Here is a 25,589-nt window from a genome sequence, read left to right as displayed (position 1 = left end):
AGAGTGCAAAGTTTTAAGTGAGATGAATGAGGCCAGTTTTCTTTACCGATAGGGTGGAAGCTGCTCAGGAGGTGAGAGAAGTGGCAGTGAGAGCTAAGTTTTGAAGTGGCATTTAGACAGAAACATGAACAGGCAGAGAATAAATGGATATCGCCCATGTGCAGGCGATATGGGATTAGTTTAGAATAGCATCATGTTCAGCACAGCCATAGGGGGCGGAAGGGCCTATTAGTCTGCTGTACTGTTCTATTTTCTAACTTAACGGCATCTACCCTGTCAAAGCTCCTCAGAATCCTAGATGTTTCATTCAATTTCTCTCCCATTCTTCAAAACCCCAATGGGTTCTAGGTCAATCTACTCCACCTCTTCTCATTGGAAAATCCCACCAACTCCAGGATCAGCCGAGTGAACCTTCTCTGGCCTGGCTGTAATACAAGAATAGCTTTCCTTAGGGCACACATACTGTTCATTATAATCTATTTGTGGTCTGACTTGTACCTTGCATCATTTTAGCATGAGCTTCCCATTTTTCGACTCCATTCACTCTGTAATAAATGGCAGCATTTGATTTGCTTTCTCAATTTCCTGCAGATCCTGTAAGCTACCTTTTTCAAATTGATACACTAGGATTCCCAAAACCCTTTGTGCAGTCAGTCTGAAACCAAACGGTGTTAGCCTGACAGTAAGTTGGGAACGTGCTGGAATGTGTTATAAAGAATATTACAATAAATGATAACTGGATGCTTAGAAACAATGGAAGACGCATGATTTTATAAAAGGGGAATATTTTTAAATCTGTTGGATTCTATATTTTGGTGTGACCATAAAAGGCAGAATAGATAAGGGTGAGGGAGGCGAGTTGCGGTAGAGGGATATTTGAAATTTCTGAAGTATTTTGACAAGTTTCAACAAGGGCAAAAAAGTAGCTCTGGAGAGAATAGGACCCCTGAAAGGTCAATGAGGCTGTTTGTGTGGAATCACTGCTTATAGGTGAGATACTGAACAAATATTTTGTGTTCGGATTTACTGTGGAGAAAGATATCGAAGCTCGGGAACTTGGGAAAATACATAGTGATGACTTGAAATGAGTGCACATTGGAGAACAGGAGGTGCTGAATGTCTTAAAATGTGAAAAGTTAGATAAAACCTTGGGACATGATCAGATGTATCCCAGCGGCTTGTGAGAAGCGAGGAAGGAAATTACAGGGCCCCTCCCAGAGTTATTTGTATAATTGACAGCCACTACAGACCAGTGAGACTGATGACAGGGCTGGTAAGTTGTTGGAGGAGATTCTGAGAGAAACGATCATCGTGCATTTGGAAAGGTAAGGACAGAATAATTATCGTCAGCATGACTTTGTGCAAGGGAAATCATGCCTCAAACCTGAGTGTGGAGGTAAACAAGTGACAGATCAAAGCAAAGCAGTACACGATGTCCACATGAACTTTAGCAAGGCCTTCGATAAGCGTCTGCATGGCAGACTGGTTAGTAAGTTTAGATCGTACATAACCAGGGAGCGCTCACCAACTGGATACAAAACAGGATTGAAGGTAGGCGACAGAGCATGTTCATAGAGGGTTGCTGCTCAAACTGCAGGCCTGTGACCAATGGTGTGCCATGGGGTTCGGTGCTGGGTCACTTTTGAGCATTATTTATATAAAAAACAGTGTGTATGATAATACAGGAGTCATGGTTAGCAAGTTTGTGAGTGAGACTGAAATTGATGATAAAGTGAACAGTGAAGATGGTTATTGAAGAGTACAATGGGATCAGCAGTACTGCTGGACCAGTGAGGTTAGGAATAACAGGTCGAGAAATGCAAGATGTTGTATTGTGGTAAAGCAGACCAGCCTGGAATTGTACAATTAATGTTCGGGCCCTGCGTCGTGTTGTTAATCAGTGACCCAGGGACGCAGTTTTTTGAAAGTAGCGTCATGGGTAGACAGGCTGGTCAAGCAGGCATTTGGGATGGTTACCCTTCATTGGGCAGAGCATTGAGAGTAGGAGTTGTGAGGTCATGGTGTATCTGTACAGGACATTACTGAGGCCACTATATACGCATTGTTGATTATCTGGAAAAATACTAACTTGTTCACGTAGGTCCTTTAGAGAGGGACATCTGGCATTATTATCTGGTCTGGCTCACGTATGACTCCAGTCCCACAGCAATATGGTTGACTCTGAGTTGCATATAGGCAATTAGCAGTGGGGTAATACATGCTGGTCCGACCAGTGACAGCCTCAGGCTATGAATGAATCAATGAAAATACATATGTTCATCCCTACCTTTGCAAACAGATCTAGTTGCAGCAAATCGTACTTGCTTCTTCAGAATTGATAGTTTTTCTTTCATCTCTCAATCAAATCTGTTAAATCTTGGGCCAAGACCGTCCGAAGTGGGGGAGGAGCATTGCGAAGGTGCCGAGCACCTCGAGACTTTCTGTGGGGGAAAGGAGAATCCAGGAGAAAACAGAACAAGGAGCGCGCTGTCATATCAATGCCCCACCCACCACCTTTCCATGGACACCTTCTGCCTCAAGTGTAACAGAGTCTGTGGAAGGCCACATCGGTCTGTACAGCCAACTACAGAACCCACCCCCACCCCGAGAGTGGGAGAGAGTCAGCCTCATCTGTGAGTCACCACCAAAGAGATGATGAGATTGGAAGGTTGAATTCCCTCACAATTATCCCAGTGCCTTTGTTACAAATTCCAACAATTCCCTGTTAATGCAGTGTCAAATAATGAGATATCACTTAGTCTCTGTCCATGTGGTATCCCTCGCTGTGTCGGTCTATTTGCTGCCTCTGTCAGCATTTCTCCCTCTTACAGATGGACTTAGATGCTGAGTCAACAGAATTATCCACTCCAGATAAACGCAACAGCACAAGCAAGGGATGGAGACTGGGATTTTCGAGACCTCTGCTGGACTCAGTGCCACTCTGCATGAGTTATCCTCATTGCATCAGTCTAATTTTCCATTCTGCCTATTTCTGTCTCATGCAGGTAATCAGGAACATCCTAACTCCTGTCTCATCCATCACCTCATTGAAGCTGGTTCGTCAGCCAGAGAGAGATTGAGAGGGAGATCTGGAGCCTTCAGTAAATCCTGCAGCCAGTAAGATCACTCACAGTAAACAGCACAGGGTGGATGTAGTAGACTTCTATATTCTGACCTGGAAGACCGGACAATGATACAGAGCTGAGCAAGGAACAGCAACATTCTAGGCTTCTTTCGCAGCATCTTGTGAGGGTCCTGCTTTGAACTCTGCTGTACTGGTCCTCAATGCGGCAGCACAGGAAATCGCAGGCATCAGTCCTGGCCCATGTTGTATTAGTGATCTCTGTAATATCTTCCAGTCCCGCTAATCCTTCCACCGTTTGGTGTCTCCTCTAGCCCACACAATTCTGTCTGTCTCTGTCTCTGTCAAGTTCTCCAATCCCTAACACCCTTATTCCCAAACTTCTGCAGTAGCTACTAAATTCCTTCATCCCTGTAAACCCTGACAGTACTGTCTATCCTTGTAAGATCCTCCCACCCATACCACCCTCCATGTCAATGTATTTGTCTTTAACCTCTCCATCCGTCCCAACCTATGTAATCTTCTCCAGCTCCTACAACCCTTCCTTAGCTGTGAAAAATTTGTAATCTCCTTATCCTTCTCCAATTGTTTGTCTTTATCTTGATAAATTTCACCCTCATTCCCGACACCATACCCCTCGCGACCACAGGAACCTCTTTCAGTTTGTGCAATCCTCCCCATCTGTGTAACTGTCTCCAACCCAGTAACCTGGCATTCTCCATTGCCTTCCTATCTATGTAGCCGTCAGAGCCTAGAAGCCTTCTTATGTCTATAAATGTCTTCAGTCACGACAAACTTCCATATCTCTGTTAGTATACACAATACTCTCCTAGATGAAACAGCTCCTGTCTGTGCGTCTCCGTCTGCCTACTTCTTCCTTTCTCCATCCCTATCCTTATCTCCAGAATCTAATCCAGCTTCCTCTATCTCTGTGAATTCTTCCAATGCCCAAACCCCTTTGTCCCACTGACATTCTTGACCAGATATAACTGTGTTTAACTCTAACATACTCGAGTCCCTGTAAATCACCCTGTCTCTGTAACCCATACGTTCAAATCCCCTCTACTGAGGCATGACTCCCTGTATTCGTTATAAGGCAGATGGAATGACAGTGAACAGATACAGTCGAACTGTCTTTCTGGAGATTTAGCTGCATAATGATCATCACTGGGAGGTGAATACTGAAGGGGTTTTGGGATAGAGTCATAGAGTCAAAGAGATGTACAGCATGGAACTGACTCTTCGATCCAACCCATCCATTCTGAGCTGATATCCCAATCCAATCGAGTCGCAATAGGCAGACTCGACAAAAAGCCAATACGTTGTGAAGGAAGGATGAGGTTAATACATTAATGAGACAGTCATGTGGAGTTCATATGAAAAGTGGAGTTGAGAATAAGCAAGCAGCAGCAACCGTTAGCTGGAATTCTTTTGGAGGCACGAACATGTGATGGGAATGTCAATATAGTTAAAGTCAGGACACTGACTGTACTTATGGCAAGGGCACTACATAAACTGTGTGTGACAGTGGTCTCCATGCCGACTGATACTGCAATGAGTATTGAGTGTCAGTGCTGTAACGATTAGAATCCTGGATTTTATGTGGGATGATTTTCTATAACATCATGTCATATTTGTAGATCAAATGCTGTGTACTAATAAATATCCAATGATCCCATTATAAAGTTTTGTGAGCAGAGACACATGATATTATGCAGGACATATTGAGTTTGTGCTCAGACCATGAGATGTAGGAGGGAAATGAGGCGATTTTGTCAATTGAGCATGCTCTGTCCTTCAATCAGATCATGGCTGATCTGATACTGTTCAACTCTACTTTCCTGCCTTTTCCACAAACCCCTTGTTTCCCTGATTCATTAAAATCTGCAAGAGGTTACAGAACAGTTGGAGAGATAGACAGAAATGGCAAATTAAGTTTAATCTGGAGCTGATGTCCAATTTAAGAAGAACGTTCGCATACTGAGGGATATTGATATACAGAAGAATCTTGGTGCAAGTCAGTAACTCCCAGAAAATGGCAACAGAAGTGTTTCAGATGGGAAAGAAAGCAAATGGAGCACTGGCCTTCATCAGTCACAATGTTGGGTATAGTGGTTTGCATCTGATGCTGTGATTCAATAAAACGTTTATTTGGCCACATTTAGAGTATTGTGCGCAGTTCTCCCGTTCACGAAATAGGAAGGATGTGGAGGCTTTGGAGAGGATGCAAAACAGGTTTATCATCACGTTGTCTGTGATAGGGTTTTTAAGGGTGTGTTAGGTGTAAGAGGAAATGAAACAAAGTTGGATTGTTTCGTGAGAGTATCAGAGGCTGACAGGTGACCAGGTACAGGAATGTAACATTTGAAACTGGGATAGATAATGTAGATAGTCAGAATCTCTTTTCCAATGTGTAAGTTTCAAATACTACAGCGCATAGGTCTAAGGTGAGAAAGAGGAAGTTTAAACGAGATGTGTGAGTAAGTTTTTTTTTAACGTAGAGTGGATGTTACCGAAGGAGGTCATAGAAGAAGAAATGTGAGGAAAGTTTTGATGTGGGATTTAGACAGAAACATGAACAGGCAGAGAATAGCGGGGTATGAACCCATGTGCATCCGATGGTATGAGTTAGAATAGTCTCTTGGACAGCATCGACGTGGTGGGCCGAAGGGCCTGTTGCTGAGCTCTACTGTTCTATTTTCTAACATCTGCCCGATCAGAGCCCCTCAGAATCTTGGATGTTTCATTCCATTTCTCTCTCATTATCTAAACTTCAATGGGTTCAACCTCAACCTACTCCACCTCTTCTCATTAGAAAATCCCTCCATTCCCAGGATCAGCCGAGTGAAATTTCTCTGGACTGCCTCCAATGCGACAACATCTTTCTATCGGGCACTCAAACTGTTCATAATATTAGAGGTGTGGTCTGATTTGTACCTTGCACAGTTTTAGCTTGACCTACCTATTCTTAGACTCCATTCCCTCTGTCATAAATAGAACAATACAGCACAGAACAGGCCCTTCGGCCCACGATGTTGTGCCGAACTTCTATCCTAGATTAAGCACCCATCCATGTACCTATCCAAATGCCGCTTAAAGGTCGCCAATGAATCTGACTCTACCACTCCCACGGGCAGCGCATTCCATGCCCCCACCACTCTCTGGGTGAAGAACCCACCCCTGACATCTCCCCTATACCTTCCACCCTTCACCTTAAATTTATGTCCCCTTGTAACACTCTGTTGTACCCGGGGAAAAAGTTTCTGACTGTCTACTCTATCTATTCCTCTGATCATCTTATAAACCTCTATCAAGTCACCCCTCATCCTTCGCCGTTCCAACGAGAAAAGGCCGAGAACTCTCAACCTATCCTCGTATGACCTACTCTCCATTCCAGGCAACATCCTGGTAAATCTTCTCTGCACCCTCTCCAAAGCTTCCACATCTTTCCTAAAGTGAGGCGACCAGAACTGCACACAGTACTCCAAATGTGGCCTAACCAAAGTCCTGTACAGCTGCAACATCACCTCACGACTCTTGAATTCAATCCCTCTGCTAATGAACGATAATACTCCATAGGCCTTCTTACAAACTCTATCCACCTGAGTGGCAACCTTCAAAGATCTATGTACATAGACCCCAAGATCCCTCTGTTCCTCCACCTGACCAAGAACCCTACCATTAACCCTGTATTCCGCATTCTTATTTGTTCTTCCAAAATGGACAACTTCACACTTGGCAGGGTTGAACTCCATCTGCCACTCCTCAGCCCAGCTCTGCATCATATCTAAGTCCCTCTGCAGCCGACAACAGCCCTCCTCACTGTCCACAACTCCACCTATCTTTGTATCATCTGCAAATTTACTGACCCACCCTTCGACTCCCTCATCTAAGTCATTAATAAAAATTACAAACAGCAGAGGACCCAGAACTGATCCCTGCGGAACTCCACTTGTAACTGGACTCCATGCTGAATATTTACCATCTACCACCACTCTCTGACTTCGACCGGTTAGCCAGTTTTCTATCCAATTGGCCAAATTTCCCTCTATCCCATGCCTCCTGACTTTCCGCATAAGCCTACCATGGGGAACCTTATCAAATGCCTTACTAAAATCCATGTACACTACATCCACTGCTCTACCCTCATCCACATGCTTGGTCACCTCCTCGAAGAATTCAATAAGACTTGTAAGGCAAGACCTACCCTTCACAAATCCGTGCTGGCTGTCCCTAATCAAGCAGTGCCGTTCCAGATACTCGTAAATCCTATCCCTCAGTACCCTTTCCATTACTTTGCCTACCACAGAAGTAAGACTAACTGGCCTGTAATTCCCGGGGTTATCCCTATTCCCTTTTTTGAACAGGGGCACAACATTCGCTACTCTCCAGTCCCCTGGTACCACCCCCGTTGCCAGTGAAGACGAGAAGATCATTGCCAACGGTACTGCAATTTCCTCTCTTGCTTCCCACATAATCCTAGGATATATCCCGTCAGGCCCGGGGGACTTGTCTATCCTCAAGTTGTTCAAAATGTCCAACACATCTTCCTTCCTAACAGATATCTCTTCTAGCTTATCAGTCCGTTTCACACTCTCCTCTTCAACAATACAGTCCCTCTCGTTCGTAAATACTGAAGAGAAGTACTTGTTCAAGACCTCTCCTATCTCTTCCGACTCAATACACAGTCTCCCACCACTGTCCTTGATCGGACCTACCCTCGTTCTCGTCATTCTCAGGTTTCTCACATACGCATAGAATGCCTTGGGGTTATCCTTGATCCTATCCGCCAGGGATTTTTCATGCCCTCTCTTAGCTCTCCTAATCCCTTTCTTCAGGTCCCTTCTGGCTATCCTGTATCCCTCCACTGCTCTGTCTGAACCTTGTTTCCTCAACCTTATGTAAGCCTCCTTCTTCCTCTTTACTAGACATTCAACCTCCCTCGTCAACCAAGGCTCCCTCACACGACCATTTCTTTCCTGCCTGATCGGTACATACATATCAAGGACACGTCGTATCTGCTCCTTGAAAAAGTCCCACATTTCCACCACATCCTTCCCTGACAGCCTATGCTCCCAACGTATGCTCCTCAAATCCTGTCTTACAGCATCGTAATTTCCCTTCCCCCAATTGTAAAAACTTCCTTGTTGTGTGCACCTATCCCTCTCCATAACCAAGGTGAAAGTGACAGAATTGTGGTCGCCATCACCAAAATGTTCACCCACTAACAAGCCCACCACTTGTCCCGGTTCGTTACCGAGTACCAAATCCAATATGGCCTCCCCTCTGGTTGGACAATCTACATACTGCGTTAGAAAAGCTTCCTGGACACACTGCACAAACACCGCCCCATCCAATCTACTTGATCTAAAGAGCTTCCAATCAATATTTGGGAAGTTGAAGTCGCCCATGACTACGACCCTGTGGCTTCTGCACCTTTCCAAAATCTGTTTCCCAATCTGTTTCTCCACATCTTTGCTGCTATTGGGGGGCCTATAATAAACACCCAACAAGGTGACTGCACCTTTCCTATTTCTGACTTCAGCCCATACTACCTCCAGAGGCAGATCTCCCTCAAACTTCCTTTCTGCAGCCGTTATACCATTTCTAATTAGCAATGCCACCCCCCCTCCTTTTTTACCACCCTCCCTAATCTTACTGAAACATCTGTAACCAGGAACCTCCAACAGCCATTCCTGTCCCTCATCTATCCATGTTTCCGTGATGGCTACAACATCGTAGTCCCAGGTACCGATCCATGCCTTAAGTTCACCCACCTTATTTCTGATACTCCTTGCATTGAAGTATACGCACTTGAGCCCATCGCTGTGTCCGTAAGTAGTCCCTGTCAGTGCTACCTTCTCCACAGCCTCCCTACAGTCTTGGACATCCTGACACACAGCTAGCTTACTTGCTGGACTACAAGTCCGGATCCCATCCCCCTGCCAAATTAGTTTAAACCCCCCCGAAGAGTGCTAGCAAACCTACCCCCCAGGATATTGGTGCCCTTCTGGTTCAGGTGCAACCCGTCCTGTTTATACAGGTCCCACCTTCCCCAGAATGCAGTCCAATTGTCCAAATATCTGAAGCCCTCCCTCCTACACCATCCTTGCAGCCACGTGTTCAACTGCACTCTCTCCCTATTCTTTGCCTCTCTGTCACGTGGCACCGGCAACAACCCAGAGATGACGACTCTGTCTGTCCTAGCTTTTAGCTTCCAGCCTAACTCCTTGAGCTCTTGAATGACCTCCCCGCCCCTCTTCCTACCTATGTCGTTGGTGCCAATGTGTACCACGACTTCTGGCTGCACACCCTCCCCCTTAAGGATTCTGAAGACACGGTCCGAGACATCTCGGACCCTAGCACCCGGGAGGCAACAAACCATCCGAGAGTCTCGCCCATGTCCACAGAACCGCCTGTCCGTCCCTCTAACTAGAGAGTCCCCTATAACTAGCGCTCTCTTCTTCTCCCCCTTTCCCTTCTGAATCTCAGAGCCACAGACCCCTTCACTGCAGCTTACACCTGCAAGGCTGTCCCCCCCAACAGTTTCCAAAGCTGCATACTTATTTTTTAGGGGAACGACTACAGGGGAACCCTGCACTGCCTGTTTCTTCCCCTTCCCACCTCTAACTGTTACCCAGCTACCTCTGTTCTCTGGCGTAACTATGTCCCTGTAGCTTCTATCGATCACCCTCTCAGCCTCTCTAATAATCCTCAGCTCATCCAGTTCCAGTTCCAGTTCCCTAACTCGTTCGGTGAGGATCAGGATCTGACTGCATTTCCTGCACACGAAGTCGGCAGGAGTATCGGTGGTCACCCCTACCTCAAACATCCTGCAGGAGGAACATTCCACCGCCTGTGCTGCCATGACTGTACACTGTCTCCAAAAACAAGAACACTGAGTCAATAACCTGTGGACTTTAAAGTTAGGTTAGAGGAGGAGGGTGGGAGGGAGGCCCTACGGAAGTAGGACCTGGGGTCTAGAACACACCCACTCAAATACTAATCACTTACCTTCCCGCCCAGCTATGCGCTCCAACCTCACTTCCGCTGCCCGCTACAGGTAAGTAATTTTGAAACAAACTGTCTTACCTTAGCTGTAGTCTCCCGGGTTCGTTTTTCCTCGGCCGCTGCTCCCACTCAAATGCCAGCATTTGATTTGCCTTCTCTATTATCTGCCCACCCTGCAAGCTACCTTTTTCAGGTTGATAAACACGAACTCCCTCAACCCTTTCTGCTCTCAGTCTGAAACCAAATATAGTTAGCCTGACAGTAAGTCGGGAGATTACTGGAACTGTTAGAAAAGGTATGTCAATATACAATAACTGGCCATTTAGAAACGCATTTGATAAAAGAGAATTTGTTTTTGAACCTGTTGGAATTAATTTATTGGTGTGAATATAAATGGCAGAATTGTAAGGGTGCAGGAGTGGTGTAGGGAATATGGTGTATTTGAATTATCAGAAGCCTTTACACAAGCTTTAATAAGGGTGAAAGAGTAACTTGGTAGAGAATAGGGCCCCTTAAAGATCAATAAGGTCGCCTATGTGTGGAACCAGAGGAGATGGGTGAGATATTAGACACAGTAGTCTTGTCAGTATTTACTGTGGAGAAAGACATGGAAGCTCGGTAACTTGGGGAAATAAATAGTGATGTCTTGGAAAGAATCCTCAACAGAGAAGAGAAAGTGCTGGAATATTAAAACAAATAAAGGTAGATCAATCCTCAGTAGCTCATTAGGTCTATGTTAGAATATTGTTGGAAGCTAGGGAAGAGATTGCAGAGTCCCTAACAGAGATATTTATATTATCAACAGACACAGTGAGGTGTTGGAAGACTGGAGGGCGGCTAATGCTGTTCCATCACTTAAGGGTTGCAGCGAAAAGCCAGAAAATTACAGCCCCGTGAGCCCAGTGATGGGAAAGTTGTTGGAGGAGATTCTGAGAGAAAGGAGCTACGTATATTTGGAAAGGCATGGGCTGATGAGAGATAGTCAGCATGGCTTTGTGAGTGGAAAGCCATGTTTCACAAACTGGATTGACTCTTCGAGGAGGTGGCCAGAAGATAGATGAAGGCAGAGCAGTGAACATTGTCCACATGGACAGCGAAGCATTTAGCAAGATTGAAAGGGATGTAGAACATCTAGTCAAGAGGAAGGTTGAGGAAGCAAGAGTCAGACAGGTTTCTAGAGGGTAACATGGAGCAGCACGATGGCTCAGTAGTTAGCACTGCTACCTCATAACACCCCGGACTCCATTTCGATTCCAGACTCGGGCTACTGTGTGTGTAGAGTTTGCACTTTCTCTCCGTGTCAGCTTCGGTTTCCTCCAGGTGATCCGGTTTCTCCCCACAGCCCAAGGATGTGCAGATTACGTGACTCAGCCATGTTAAATTACTCATAGAGTTCCGGGATGTGAAGGTTTGATGCAATAGTCGGGCAAATGGAGAGAATTAGGTTGGGAGAATGGTTCTGGTTGGGGTACAGTTTGGAGGGTTGATATGGAGGTATTGGGACAATTGACCTGTTCCACACTGTAGGGATTCTCTAAATGTACCAGGAAGGAACTGAGGAATGGACTTAGGATAGCTAGAAGGGGGCATGAAAGAGCTTTGTTAGGAAGGATTAAGAAAAACCATAAGGCATTCTCCACTTATGTGAGGAATAAGAGCATGGCCAGAGTGAGGGTAGGGCCGGTCAGGGATAGTGGAGGCAACTTGTGCCTGAAGTCGGAGTAGGTAGGGGATTTCCTTAATGCTTACTGTGCTTCAGTGTTCACTACTGAGAGAGACCTTGTCATTTGTGAGGACAGCGTGAAACAGGCTGATATATGTGAACAAGTTGATGTTATGAATGAGGATGTGCTGAGTATTGTGTAAAACATAAGGATAGATAAGTCTATTGGACCAGATGGGATGTGCCCAAAGTTACTACACGAAGTGAGGGAAGAGATTGCTGTGCATTTGGCGATGACCTTTGCGTTCTCACTGTTCACTGGAGTTGTACCAGATGGTTGGAGGGCGGCAAATGTTATTCCCTTGTTCAGGAAAGGGAATACGGATAATGCTGGGAATTTCATACCTGTCAGACTAATGTCTGTGGTGTGCTGATTATTGAAGAGGACTCCGACACAGGATTTAAAATTCGTTGGAAAACCATAGTTTGATTGGAGATAGTCAGCGTGGCTTTTTAAGGGGCAGGTCATGCCTTAAAAATCTTATTGAGTCCTTTGACGATGTGACAAAACACCTTTATGGCTCATTCAGAAAGTACAGAGACAAAGGATACAGGGAAACCTGTCTGTTTGGATACAGAATTCCGGGCCCAAAGACGATCGAGGGTGATGATGAATGGAAAGCATTCATCCTCGAGCTCAGTGACCAGTGGTTTTCTGCAGGGAGAGGTTACAGGATCTTTGCTCTTTGTGATTTTATAAATGACTTGGATGTGAGTGGAAGAGTGGATTTGTAAGTTTGGAAATGACACGAAGGTTGGTGGAGTGGCTGATAGTGTGGAGGGTTGTTGGAGGTTGCAACGCGCAATGACAGGATGCAGAGCTGGCCTGAGAGTGGCAGATGGAGTTGAATCTGCAAAAGTGTGAAGTCATTCATTTTGGAAGACTGAATTTGAATGCATAATGCAGGGTTAAAGGTAGGGTCCTTGGCAGTGTGGAGGAACAGAGGGATCTTGGGTTCCAAGTCCATAGATCCCTCAAAGTTGCCACCCAAGCTGATAGGCTTGTTAAGAAAGAATATATTGTGCTGGATTTCATTAGTTTGGGGATTGAGTTTTAAAGCCATAAAGTTATGATGCAGCTCTATAGAGCCCTGGTTAGATCCCACTTGGAATATTGTGTTCAGTTCAGGTTCCCTCATTACATGATGGATGTGGAAGCTTGAGAGAGAGTAAAGAGGAGATTTACCAGGATGCTGCCTGTACTGGAGAGCATGTCTTATGAAGAAAGCTTGAGGGAGCAAAGGCTTTTCTTATTGGAGTGAAGAAGGCTGAGGGGTGACTTGGTAGAGGTGAACACGATGATGAGAGGCAAAGAGAGAGTGAATAGTGAGAGACATTTTTTTTACCCTGACATAAATAGCTATTACAAGGGGGTATAATTTTCGGGTGATTCGTGGAAAGTTCAGGGGAGATTTCAGAGGTAGGTTCCTTACATATAGAGTGCTGGGTGAGTGGAATGCACTGCCTGCGCTGGCAGTAAAATTAGATGCATTCGGGACATTTAATATACTTCTGGATAGGCACATGGATGATTATAAAACGAAGGATATGTAGGTTAGTTTGATCATACAGTCGGATAAACAGTTGGCATGGCATCATGGCCGAAGGGTCTTGTGCTGTACACTTCTGTGTTCTGTGCCTGTATTGTAAACTGGGTAAAAAGCTCAGATCAATGTAAAAGGATATGGCATTCAGGAGGAGCGAGGGAACTGGATACAAAATTGGCTTGATGGTAGGAGACAGAGGGTGATGAGAGACATTGTGATTTTCTGCATGGAGGCATCTGACCAGCAGAGTAATGGGCCCCCTATTGTTTGTAATTTGGGTAAATGGCTTGGATGAGAGAATTGGTTTCCTGCTAAGTAAGCTTCATGGGTGACACTGACATTGGTGGGAAAGTGGTTAATGGAGAATATCATATCTGATAAAACAGGATCCACAGTACTGTGGGGATAGTGGGCTGGAAAATAGCAGATGGAGTTTAATTAGATAAAGGTGAAGTGTTCCACTTTGGTGAAACGAACCAGGGTGGGAATTGTACAGTTAATATTCAAGCCCTGGGTAGTGTTGTCAGTCAGTGACCAAGGGATGCAGGCACACAGTTCTTTGAAAGTGGTGTCACATGTAGAAAGGCTGGTTAAGCAGGCGTTTAGAATGTTTACTTTCATTTGGGAGAGCATTGAGTTTAGGCGTTCGCATGCCATGGTGTATCTCTAAAAGACATTGGTGAGGCTATCATAAAAACATTGTTGTTCAGAAGGAAGAACTCATCAGCTTCACTTACGTCCTTTAGGGAAGGACATTTGACATTCTAACATGGTCTGGTCTACACGTGACTCCAGACCCACAGCAATATGGCTGACTCTGATCTGCCCTCTGGATAATTAGCAGCGGGGCAAAGAATGCTGGTCCAATCAGTGGCATCCTCATCCTATGAATGCATAAATAACAATGCATATGTCCTTCCCTACCTCTGCAAACCCCTCCGTACTGGCTTTGTACCACTGTTCAGGTCCTGACTATTCTCTGTAACACTCTCACCACCTCCATCAACATCAATTCTCCCTGTTCCTATCGTTTCAATATGCCTTGACAATGTTACCCCTTCCTAATGCCCTCCCCCTGCTAGTGAACCCGTTGCACTCCCTTTTAAACTTACTCCTAAAACAGTCTCTAACTTCAGGATTTTAAGTACTTTTGGTGATCGTCTCAGCCTCATAATTTAGTATGAACCCTTTTGTCCTGAGCGAGGGACCAGTGGGGATTTCTTGTTGAAGTTATGTCTATTTCAATGGAATGTCCTTTATTTGAATGATTTACACTGTTCCTTCAAATGTTTTCCACTGTTTATTTACAGACACATGTTTCAGTCTGTTTGACCTGTTTACCTTGGTCAGTTCTCCTCTCAACCTCATGTCATTGGCTATTTTTGTTTCTAGTTGTAGCTAGTCCTTTGTGCGATTCACTTTAAAACTATATATTTCTTTAAACTGCACTTGATCACAATTTCCCAGAGGATCTCTCAAGGTGACATTACTCATTCACTAAGTTTCATCACACAACGTTTGCTCTGAGGTAATTACATCCCTAGCCAGTTGCACAATGTGTTATTCAAAGAAACACTGAAAAAAATTTCTCTGAACTCCTCTTCCAATATCACTCTTGTCAGTGTAATTATCCGAGATTTTGGGAATATTGACGTTTCCCAAAATTATCACAATATTTTAATTAAAAATTCAAATTGATTATTTGTTTATTGCAGTGATGAGCAATGAAATGCTGTTCGGTGGCTAAAACTGTTCTGCTGCTTGTGTCCTTGACAAGTAGTAGCCATAATTTACATTCAGACTGATTCTACTTCATGATCTGATGCCAAATGCTTTCCCTGTCATACATTTGATATCCATTATTGTTAACGTTGCCTATTTTGCTTGAGATTCCACAAGGTTTTGAACCATTGAATATTTATGTTCCACCTTTTGTTCGCCCGGAACCACATCTCCCTGGTGTCTCAATCTCTTTTATCTCTGTGTCATAAATCCATCCACCTTATTGCTGAGACTTTGTCCATTCCAAACAAAACATAATTTACTCTTTCTCACAATTTCCTGTCACAAACCGATTCTCTGATGTACAGTTTTAACTCAACTCTTTCCCACCCTGTTCCTTTCTGCTTGTCTTCAGGCCCATTCCCATGCTGTTCCGATGCTTCACATTTTCTGTTTGGATTTGGAAAGCTCCTTTCACCTGAACCCTGTCCCTGCATCGTCTCTGTCAGTGTAAAGCCCTCTCCATTAACCTACCGACATGATTGGCCAGGACACTGGCCCCATCATGTTACCAGTGGAGCCCAGTCCAACGGGATTTTTTTATTAACTCGTGGGATGTTGGTGTCTCTGACCAGCCTTTCTTGCCCAGCCCGAGCTGCCCTTGAACTGAGTAACGTGCTCGGCCATTTCAGAGGGTTATTGAGAGACAAACACTTTGCTGTGCGTATGCTGTGCAGACCACGTGAGGATAGGCAGCTGTCCTTCTCGAAATGGCAAGTGTTTGAATTTTTTGTACATCTGCAATTGTCTCATAGTTATTTATGGATTATTAATTATTATCATGAAAATTATTGGTTTCAAAATTCCCCAATTTCTAATGGTGGGAATCAAACTTGTCTCCCCTGAACATTAGCTGAGGTTTGGATATATGGTCTAGCAATAATGCCACTAGGCCATCACTTTGCCTGCTCACTGGATGCTCATTCCTGACCAGTTATACCATCATGAGGCCGAACCCCTTCTTCCCACACAATTGTTTGATTCTGAAGCCTTCTGACATGATTGTCTGAGCCTGATACCTTCCAGCCCTCTGGTGATATCACACAGTATCTCTCCATGTGGTATCCCTCACTGTGTAGGTCTAATGCTGCCTCTGTCAATGCCTCTCGCTCTTATAGCTACTCCAGATCCTGAGTCAACAGAATTCTCCGCTCCAGAGAGAAGCAGCAGCACAGGCCAGGAACGGAGTCTGGGATTTTCCAGATCTGTTTTACTCAGGACCATTCGCCATGTGTAACTCTCACTACATCAGTATACATTCCCATTCTGTCTATTTTTCTATCTCCTGTAGGTGCTCAGGAAGGTCCTGACTCAATAGACTTCACAGCTGCTGGGTGTCTCAACTATCACCACATTGAAGATGGTCGGTCAGCAAGAGAGACTAAGGGCAGGGAGATCTGGAGCCTTCAATAAATCCTACAGTGAGGTAAGATCACTCTCAGTGCACAGAACAGAGAGTAATGACAGGGCTCCTTATACAGGCTAACAAGGCATGACATAGATACAGTGCTGGAGAGGGAGCAGAATGCAGACACCTCAGGCTCAATCACCACCCCTGCTGTAAGTTTTGTTGTACTGAGACAGCTTTGGAAGTGTCACAGTTATCAATCCAGGCCTGTGCTGCTGTCTTAGTGAGCAGCAGGACAACAGAGGGGAAATCAGGCTTCCCAAGAGAGGGTGGGACTGCTGCCTGGTATCTCTCTGTTCCTTATTTCCCTCTCCAACACTGTATCTATGGCATGTTGCATGGACCGGTGTCTTCAATAATTTTTAACTCCTTTAGCAGTTCCTGTACCTGTAACCGCCTCCCATCCCTATTGTCCCTCCACAGATTTGAAATGAACTGCACTCCAGCCTACCATCCCGATCACTGTAACTTGCTTCAGTGTCTACAACATGCCTTATCTCGGTAGTCTCCTCCTCCAATGACAGAGTCATGCAGCACGGAAATAGAACCTTTGCTTTGATCCAAATAGTCGAAGCTGAACCCAGGTCTTGAACGAGTCGCCTTTCCCTGCAATTGGTCCGTATCCCTTTAAACCTTCTCCTCTCCATGTATCCACCCAAATGTCTTTTCCGTGTTGTCATCGTGCTTCTCTCCATCACTTGCCCTGGCAGCTCATTCAATTTGTGCACCATGCTCTCTGTGAAAAATCTTCTCCTCTGATCCCTTTTAAGAGCCATTGGCCTTGATTTTTGTGTCCTCTTTGTCGACAGGAGTAGTGCCAGAGGACTGGAGGCTAGCAAACGTGGTTCCCTTGTTCAAGAAGGGGAGTAGGGATAATCCTAGTAACTATAGGCCAGTGAGTCTCACTTCTGTTGTGGGCAAAGTCTTAGAGAGAATTGTAAGGGATAGGATTTATGCACATCTGGATAAGAATGATGTGATCAAGGATAGTCAGCATGGTTTTGTGAAGGGCAGGTCGTGCCTCACAAACCTTATTGAATTCTTTGAGAAGGTTACTAAGGAGGTAGATGAGGGGAAAGCGGTAGATGTGGTATATATGGATTTTAGTAAGGCGTTTGATAAGGTCCCCCATGGTAGGCTACTGCAGAAAATACAGAGATATGGCATTGAGGGTGAGTTGGAGGTTTGGATTAGGAATTGGCTCTCTGGAAGAAGACAGAGGGTAGTAGTTAATGGCAAATGTTCATCTTGGAGTGCCGTCACTAGCGGTGTTCCGCAAGGATCTGTTTTGGGACCATTGCTGTTTGTCATTTTTATAAATGACCTGGAGGAAGGGTTAGAAGGTTGGGTGAGCAAGTTTGCGGATGATATGAAAGTTGGTGGAGTTGTACACAGTGAGGAAGGATATGGCAGGTTACAGCGGGATATAGAGAAGCTGCAGAGCTGGGCAGAAAGGTGGAAAATGGAGTTCAATGTAGCTAAGTGTGAAGTGATTCACTTTGGTAAGAGTAATAAAAAGATGGATTACTGGGCTAATGGTAGACTACTTGGTCATGTGGAAGAGCAGAGGGATCTTGGTGTCCATGTACACAGATCTCTGAAAGTTGCCACCCAGGTAAATAGTGCAGTGAAGAAGGCATATGGCGTACTGGCTTTTATTGGTAGAGGAATTGAGTTCCAGAGTCCTGAGGTCATGCTGCAGTTGTATAAGACTCTGGTGCGGCCGCATCTGGAATATTGTGTGCAGTTTTGGTCGCCATACTATCGGAAGGATGTGGAGGCACTGGAACGGGTGCAGAGGAAGTTTACCAGGATGTTACCTGGTATGGTAGGAAGATCGTATGAGGAAAGGCTGAGGCACTTGGGGTTGTTTTCATTGGAGAAAAGAAGGTTTAGGGGTGATTTGATAGAGGTGTACAAGATGATTAGGGGGTTAGATAGGGTTGACAGTGAGAACCTTTTTCCACGTATGGAGTCAGCTATTACAAGGGGGCATAGCTTTAAATTAAGCGGGGGGGGGTAGATATAGGACTGATGTTAGGGGTAGGTTCTTCACTCAGCGAGTCGTAAGTTCATGGAATGCCCTGCCAGCAGCAGTAGTGGACTCTCCCTCTTTATGAGTATTTAAGCGGGCATTGGATAGGTATATGGAGGATAGTGGGTTAGTGTAGGTTAGGTGGGCTTTGATCGGCGCAACATCGAGGGCCGAAGGGCCTGTACTGTGCTGTATTCTTCTATGTTCTATGTTCTATGTTCTAAGTCTTCCCTCTACCACCTCATATTTCTGCTCTCTAGTTATGGAGTCCCCTACCCTGGGGTAGAGACCTTCACTATTCACCTTACCTGTACCCCTCATGTTTTTATAAACCTTTATCAGGTCACCCCTCAGCCACTTACGCCCAATGGAAATACGAAGGACAATGATATAAATATTTCTGCACGTGTCCCTGCCACTACTTTGCTACAATGTTCTGGGATACAGTTGTTCAGGGCCTAGGGCTTTTTAGGCGTTTGTGTTCTAAAACATCCAGCACCACCTCTCCTGTAATGGGGACTCTTTACAAGACATCACTGTTTCTTTCCCTTTGTTTCCTAGTCTTTGTCCAGTGTACGTTCTGACATGAAATATTCACTTAGGGTCTCACCCATCTCCTGTGGTTCCACACCTGAGGGGCCTTATTGTCTCTCTAGTTACTTTTTTGTACTTGTATGCTGTAGAATTTCCTTGCATTCTCCTTAACCTTATCTGCCAAAGCTATCTCATTCCCACTGTTGTGCTTTCCAGCTTACACACCCTATCCTTGTAAGTCAAACCCTCCCCGATCAGTAACATCTTCGTCAATCTTTGCTCTGTGTACAGTTTCAGAAAATGCTTCCTAAATCGGGAAAATCAGAATTCTACACAGTATTCCAACTGGGGATCCAGCAATGTCTTGTACAGACGTACCATGATGGACGAATGCAGGTAATCAATGCTCTTACCTATGAGGGCAAGTGTGCCTAATCCGCTTTCCCCATCCTGTCCACCTGTGATGCCACTTACAAGGAACAATGTCACTGCAACCCCTTCGTCTCTCTGTTTGTTCGAAAGCATTGAGTGGGGCCCTACCATTAACAGTGTTAGTCGTCCCTGTTTTGTCTTAACAAAATCCATTAATTAAAATGCATCTTTCATTCCTTGACCCACTTGTCCAGTTGATCAACAGCCTCTTCGATAACTGTCTACACTCCCCACTGTAACACTTATTTTGCTTACTAACAATGATTCCTATATTCTCTTTTACGTAAATAATGCACATGTGACCCCAGCACCAATCCTTATGGCACACCGCTGGTCAGAGGCCCCCAGTCCACACAACAAACCTCTCCCACTACCCTCTGTCTCCTACTGTCAAGTTCATTTTGTGTCCGTTTGTCTCGCTGTCCCTGATCCCATGTGATCTAATCTTACTAACCAGGGTACTAGGCTAAACCCTGTCAAAGGCCTTGCTGAAGTCAGGATAGACAATGTCTACTGCTCTGTCTTCATCTATCTTCTTAATCACCTCTTCAACAAACTCAGTCAAGTTTGCGAGACACTACTTTGTACGCAGAAAGCTGTGCTGACGATCCCTAATCAATACTTGCCTTTCCAAATACTCCTGTCCCGCGGAATCACTTCCAACAACATTCGCACCACTGACCTCAAGTTAACTGGTCTTTAGGTTCCTGGCTTTCCGTCGCAGCCTTTCTTCAATACTGACACAACATCAGTCACCCTCCAGACTCCTGCCTCATTACCTGTAGCTGTCTTTGATAGAAATATCTCTCTAAAGGACCCCGCAATTTCTTCCTTAACCCCCCTCCCCAATGTCATGAGATGCATCTGATTAGTTCCGAGAGGGTTGTCTATTTTTTATGCATTTTCAAACATACAGCATCTCCTGTTCGCCAATGTGGACTCTTGTGAAGACATCACTGTTTATTTCCCTGACTTCCCCAGAGTTTATTCACAGTAAGTTCTGACGTGACGTTTATGTTCAGACTGATAGAAATGTGGTGATTTTGCCTAAGTGCTCCCCTACAAACACTTCAGTTCCTTTCCCTACTTTTCTTTCCCATGGGGAGGTCGGGTTTTATTCCTTTCTGCAGTCAGGCTATTTCCATATTGACTGAGACAGTTTTCTTGAACATACTGAACGAATTCCTCCCATCCAAGCTGTGTAGATTATGGCAGTCCCAGTCTAGGTATGGAAGGCTATTACAATCTATTATTCTTAGATATCTGAGATCTCCTGATATATTTGCTGTCTAATTCCCGTTGACTATTGGGGGCCTGTAATACAGTCATATCAAAGTGATGACTCATTCTTATTTCTCAGTTCCACTAAGAGAATTTCACTGGGCGATCCCCAGGCATTATCCTCTGTAATCAAGAACTCCACTCTCCCTCCACTTTTGCTTCCGGTTCTGTCCTTCCTCGAGCATCTGCCCCTGGAACATTGAGCTGCCAGTCCTGTCCCTCCCTCAGCTGTTGTTCTGTAATACCTGTGATATTTCAGTCCCATGTTCCCATCCTATGCCATGCACTCATCTGCCTTGTCTGTTAGGCCTTTACATCAAAGTAAGTGCAGTTTAATTGATCGGTTTTCCCTCATTACCTGCTGTGTTCTTGCTCGCCTTATCGATTGAAATGACTCTTTGAAATTCAGACCCAATCTCAACCTTCAGCCTGTAGCCTGAGCCCATCCCCCTCACTGTGGACAACATCCTCACCTTTCATGTCATCTGTAAACCTTCTGCTATCACATCCAACTCATTAATGTACATCATAAACAGCAATGGTTCCTGCACAGATCACTGTGGTACATCCGCTGGTGAAAGGCTTCTCATCACAGAAACAAACCTCCACCAGATTTAGATCCAATTTGCCAACTTGCCTTGGATCCCAGTGGCTCTTCCCTTTTGGACCAGCCTTCCATGTGGGACCTTGTTAAAGGCCTTAATGAACTCCATGGAACCCACATCATCTGCACTGCCTTCAACAATATTTTCAATCATAATTTCAAAGAAAACTATGCTGAATTCGTCAGACAGGATTTCCTCTACCAAATCTGTGCTGACTATCCCTAATTGTTTCCTGCCTTTCCAGTTATTGATTCAGACTTTCCCTCAGAATTGTTCCCAATAATTTCCCTCCCCCTGCTGTCAGACTATCTGCTCTGTAATTACCTGGCCTATCCTTTGGCTCCAGTGACAACAACTGTCTTCGTTTTAACATTGTTATGGAAAAAGATCAGACAAGTTGACAGATTAAATTGTGAAAACGAAGCAGGGCAAGAATTGGGGCCAATAGGCAGGAATGAGCAGAGGTCGATTGGGTGAATTAAAAATCACACAACACCAGGTTATAGACCAACAGGTTTATTATGAAGCACTAGCTTTCGAAGCGCAGATGATCATCCTAAAAGATGAAAAGCTTAAACGTGTTTGATATTACTTTCCATGACACTGCAATCCTGTTGCCATAAATTCTGAGCCAGCCAAATGATTGTGCTCCACAACTACCTGATGAAGTCGCGCTCCGAAACCTAGTGCCTCCAGATAAACCTGCTGGACGGTAAGCTGGTGTTGTGATTTTTAACTTTGTACACCCCAGTCCAAAACCAGCTCCTCCACATTATGACTCCGATCGATTTGGCGAGTCTGTTATAAGGAAAATAAATGACTGGCAAACGGGAAGCTTTTAAAAGTGTGATCTCAAGAACAGTGCCAGTATGTCCCTGTTAGAGTGAAGGGAAAATCTAGCAGGTTCAGAGATCCCTGGCTGATGAGGGATATTGAGGGTCTGATCATGAAAAAGAAAACAGCATACATAGAGTTTAAGTTATTCGTATCTTCTTCCAGTCCTAAAGATATGATCAATTTGTAGAGACTCTGCAATCCTCTCAGGTCCCTGCAGCACTCCTGATCTGTAGAACTCACTGCAATGCCTGTGACAATCTGATCCAGTTCCAAAAATACTCACTATCTGTGTAACATCCTCCCTTGCCTATCACCCATCCTGTCAATGTCAGGTCTCCCAGTCTGTACATCAAATACTCATCTCCATAACCTTCACCATCTCTTACTTTCCTATCTGTGTACATGTCACCTTCCCTTACAAACTTGCCCACTTTGACCTAACTGCAGGATGCTACTAATGCTCCCTTATCTGTGAAACTGGATGTCCTTATCTCCTGGTAAAATTGTCAGACACCACACCCTCTCTACCTAAATAACCTGCAGAACCTAAGCCTTTCAATAACTATAAACATCTTCAGTCACGACTGCCCTCCACATATCTATTTGATCTTCTAATCTATAAAATGGTCTAGATTTCTGTAATCTGCTCCGTTCACCTAAAACACTCCTGTCTGTGCAAACCACCCCATCCTACCAACATCCTCATGCCTGTAACTGCTGCATCACTCCCCACATCCCTATCTCCATGAACTCGTGTACACCCGACAGCTCTCCACATTTCTGTAACACCTTGTGGCTCTATAGTCCTCCCTCCCCGTGAAACCACCTCCAATTCCCACACCCCTCCCAGTGTGGGTCGTCTGCTCCAGATCAGACCATTGCTGTCTCTTTCGACAATCCGAGCACACTTTCCTCTTCATTCAGATCCCATCCTCTCCAGCTTTCGGAAACCTCTTTGTGCCATCTGAGAGCCTCCATTGAGAGAATTCTGCCTTTCACCTTGTAAAGGTTGTCTGTGTAACCCTGCAATCTTAAAACCTCCGTATCTTGGTAACTTCCTCTGATCCCTACAATTCTCATAAACAGTGAACTCTCTTCAAGTCCCGACAATCCTCCTTCCCTCTGTGACCTCTTTTATTACCATCAACCCTCAAAAATCCTGACATCTCTTTTTCACCACAGCAGTACTTCTAATATCTGCAACACCCTCCCATCCTGATATCATTCCCTGTCTCTGTAGCCCCCATCACCCTCCAGTCCCCTGTGGAGAACATTGCAGAGGAAGGAAGGGTTGTAGAGTCCAGGTCATGTTACGGAGGTAGGAAGGGCTGCAGAACATGGAGAATGGTAAAAATGTCGGAAGGGACGTGAATCCTGCAGGAGGCTAGAGGGAGCGCGATTCATAGAACCTGCGGGATGGGACCGAGAATGAGTTGTGGAACCTGAAGGATATTACAATTTGAATGACTGACTCTTTTTGCTCGGACCTTTTGGCTGATCTCGCTGTCCTATTTATGCAGATATTCACCATAATGGCTGTGCACAGCTTCAGGTTCCCACGCTGGGAGATGTGAGCACAGATGTGAATCTATTTGCTCATTCTGTCTGTGTGCCTGACACTGACCTGGTGCTGCTCAGGTCGAAAGCACTCTCCGTGTATATGGTGACTTCCAGATCTACGTCACTGACCAGAGTTCACCACGTCAAAGCCTTTGTTTGGAATGATCTTTTTTTTCGTTATTTTCAAATGGCAATTTCGTGAGATGCAATTATTTTTAGAGAATGAAAACTTTACCATTGGAAATTGGGAAACCTTTCAAAATGAGATAACGGCAGTCCAGAGACAGTATCCAGTATTCCTGTTAGGGTGAAAAGAAAGGCTGGTTAGGTGTAGGGAATGCTGGACGATTAGAGAATTTGAGGTTTTAATTCAGAAAAAGAAGTAACCGTATCTCAGGTACAGACAGGAGATCTCCCGATATATTTGTTCCTCAGTCTGCGACAGATTATTCAGGGTCAGTACACTCGTATCAAAAGTGATGACCCATTCTTATTTCACAATTCTGCTAACACAGTGGCTGATCCCATAGGGATGTCCTCTCTCAGTATTGCTGTGATGTTTCATGCAATCAAGACCCACCACCACGCGTCCTTCCTCTCTTGCCAACCCTTCTATGCTTTCTGTGGTGTCACTACCTTAAAACAATGAGTTGTTGGTCCCATCCCTCCCTCAGCAGTGTTTCTGTAATGATTAGATTAGATTAGATTAGATTAGATTAGATTAGATTAGATTACTTACAGTGTGGAAACAGGCCCTTTGGTCCAAAAATTCCACACTGAACCTCCGAAGAGCAACCCACCCAGACCCATTCCCCTACATTTACATGCTCACCTAACACTACGGGCAACTTAGCATGGCCAATTCACCTAACCTGTACATCTTTGGACTGTGGGAGGAAACCACACTACCCGGAGGAAGCCCACGCAGAAACGGGACGAATATGCAAACTCTACACAGACAGTAGCACAGATGATAACTATAATCTCCCAGTCCCATATTCCCATCCACCCCCTGTGTTCATCGTCCTTCGCTGTCAGGCCCCTTGCATTGAAATAAATCCAGTTTAATGATCAGTTTTCGCCCATTCACTGCGATGTTCTTGCCTGCCTTGTCTGCTGAAATTGCTCTCTTTAACTTGTGTACCAGCCTCAATCTTCTATCTGTCTTTTTGACAGTTTAAGTTCCAACACCCTGCCAGACTAGTTTATATCCTCTCATGTCGCTCCAGTAATTTGCCCCACCAGAATGTTGGTCCTCATCTCACCTCCAGGTCAGGTCCTTTCCCCACCCTGTCTCCCTGTGCTGACACCTTCAGGGATCCATGGACTTGTCCACCAATATCCCTGTGTTCCTCAGTACTCCACAAGGACGTATTGTACATTATGTCTGTCCATCGCTTAAATTCATTCTACAGCCTATTATCTCACTTTGATCACGACTAAACCCTGCTCAAATTATCATCTGAAAGACTGAGATCATCCGCCTCACTGTGACAAAACCTCACCTTTCATGTCATTTGTGAGCCTACTAATGGTTCATTCTGCTTTCACATCGGAGTTGTTAATGCACATAATAACAGCAATGGTTCCTTCACAGATCCCTGTGGTACACCCACTGGTGAAGGCACTTAAAACACGAAACAGTCTGTCCACCAGTTGTGGATCAAATTTACCAACTTACCTTGGAACCCAATGGCTCTTTACGTTTGGACCAGCCTTCCATGTGTGAACTTGTCAAAGGCCTTATTCAAT

The sequence above is a fragment of the Chiloscyllium punctatum genome, chromosome 18 (genome assembly GCF_047496795.1).
Source record: "Chiloscyllium punctatum isolate Juve2018m chromosome 18, sChiPun1.3, whole genome shotgun sequence".
In the NCBI taxonomy this organism is placed as follows: Eukaryota; Metazoa; Chordata; class Chondrichthyes; order Orectolobiformes; family Hemiscylliidae; genus Chiloscyllium; species Chiloscyllium punctatum.
Note: the sequence above shows the minus strand (reverse complement) of the source record.